The 2,359-nt window shown below is 38.6% G+C and overlaps 1 long non-coding RNA gene across 1 annotated transcript in view; it reads left to right on the forward strand.

Annotated features, from left to right (window-relative positions):
- The first annotated feature begins 840 nt into the window (after window positions 1-840).
- LOC128247682 (uncharacterized) overlaps window positions 841-2,359 on the forward strand; it is a 6,800-nt gene continuing 5,281 nt past the window's right edge. The window contains exon 1 of the long non-coding RNA XR_008264045.1: window positions 841-883. This is a non-coding gene — a long non-coding RNA (uncharacterized LOC128247682). The remainder of the gene's footprint in view (window positions 884-2,359) is intronic.

The following is a 2,359-nucleotide window of genomic DNA, read 5'->3' on the forward strand; positions in this document are numbered from 1 at the left end:
TATTATTACTGTTGCCTTTGCACAGCTTCTAACGCTGGAGATGTACTACAGTGTCAGCTGTTCACTTCCAGTGAACTAAGGTAAGACCTCTTATTTTTCGAGCACCATCCGGAGTATTCGAGCGGTTCCAAGTAGTGCTGTTTTCTGCAAGTGCTCCACTCTTATTGCATCCCCTATTTGTTCCATGTACTTCTCGAGATTTTTGCTCACTGTTCCTAGCGCTCCGACAATTATTGGTATTACTGCTACCTTTTTCATCGACCACAACTGCCTAACCTCCCAAGCTAACCTGTCATATCTATCGACTTTTCTTTCTTCCTTATGGGGATAGTCGATTACATCGACCGAAAGGAAGAATGGCAAAGTCGACCCTGGCGGAATTTGAACTCAGAACGTAGCAGCAGACGAAATACCGCTATGCATTTCGTCCAACCTGCTAACGATTCTGCCAGTTCGCCGCCTTCTAATAATTATTTATCATTATTATTATTATTATTATTATTATTAGTAGTAGTAGTAGTAGTAGTAGTAGTAGTAGTAGTAGTAGTAGTAGTAGTAGTAGTAGTAGTAGTAGTATTTCTACTCTAGGCACATGGCCTTGAAAATTTTGGGGCAAGAGAGCTAGTCGATTATATCGACTCCAGTGTGTAACTGGTACTTATTTAATCGACCACGAAATAGCAGACGAAATACCGCTAAGCATTTCGCCCGGCGTGCTAACGATTCTGCCAGCTCGATGCCTCAATAATAATAATAATAATAATAATAATAATAATAATAATACTTTCTTTATTCACTGCAAAGTGTTCACAATTAATAACAATAAATTTTTCAATTTTAGATACTGCCATGAACACAACAGTTCCTGCTGAAGATGCAAAGAGTGAGTTGACACACAAATCATTTATCTTCTATCTTGCACTTGTTTCAGTCATTGGACTGCGACCATGTGGGGACACCACATTGAAGGGTTTAAACAGAACAAATGGGCACCAGTGCTTATTATTTGTTTTTAAGTCTGCTACTAAGTCTATCGGTTTCTTTGGCCCTACCGCTAAATTACTCGAGCGTAAGCAAACCAACATCGGTGTCAAGCGGTGGGGGGGGGGTACAAAGAGACACAAAGACACACACACACACATATATATGTCAAGTGGTAGGGAGACAAACAGACACAAAACCACACTCACACATACACACACACATATGACGTTTTATATATATATCTTTGTGTGTGTGTGTATGTGTGTGTCTTTCGTGTGTCTGTTTATCCCCTCCCCCACCGATTGACACCGGCGTTGGTTTGTTTGCCCTCTCGTAACTTAGCGGTAGGGCTAAAGAAACCGATAGAATAAGTAGCAGGTTTAAAAACAGATAATAAGTACTGGTATCCATTTGTTCCGTTTACAAATATACATATTTATAATACAGAAATGGCAATTTCTGTCTGTCGATCTGTCAGTTACCACCCTGCTGCCTACACCAGTGAACCAAACTTGACGAAACTTTGCATACATGTTAAACAAACATCCAGTTCAATTTTAAGCTAATTGGATTTCAATAACAATCTATAATGGGCCCCCTAGTTAGGGTTGGGCTAACATTTGATAAAATTGAGAAGGGTGCAAGAGTGTTAATATGAGGGAAATGTCATAGCATAGTGAATGTGGCTGATATCAGGGAAGGGGATAACAGCGTTGTGTAAGCGACAAATATGGAGTGACGGTGGGATGATAACGTCAATGCAGCTGTCATAAGTAACTTTTAAAACGCCGAGGAAGGGAAAGAAAGGTTGGTATGAGGAATACGTAGCTTTAAGAAGAGGTGGCTTTTTCTGCTGTCCATCGCAAAGAAACACTCACACACAGAAACACACGCACACATATACACATATATATATACATACATAAATACGAACATACTCATGATTACCTATGCAAGTTTGTAAATGTGTGTGTGTTTCAATACGTGTGTGTGGGAGACAGAGAGAGAGAGAGAGAGAGAGAGAGAGAGAGAGAGTGAGAGAGACGTCCTATGCCTGTCTCTCTATTCTTGTAGTGTCTTCCTTGTTGTTGTCACATTGTGAAATTTTAAAATTACGTCAAAATTTTCAAATTTGGTAGATTGAAATAATTTTCCACGTTAAATCCGATTTCATTATTTCTTTGCTCCAGAAAAATTTCAGAAAAATGTTACTGAGGTTTAAAGTTTAATCAACTTTACCTATTCAGAAAATAGGAGTTAGAAACTAGCATTTTTTGCATGATAGTTGTCTATCACAAAATGAAAGCAAAATCATAACGAGAAAGAATTTTTATTAAACAAAGAAAGCAAAGCATTACGACGACCAAAGTTGTAA

This window comes from Octopus bimaculoides, chromosome 4 (genome assembly GCF_001194135.2).
Source record: "Octopus bimaculoides isolate UCB-OBI-ISO-001 chromosome 4, ASM119413v2, whole genome shotgun sequence".
Classification (NCBI taxonomy): Eukaryota; Metazoa; Mollusca; class Cephalopoda; order Octopoda; family Octopodidae; genus Octopus; species Octopus bimaculoides.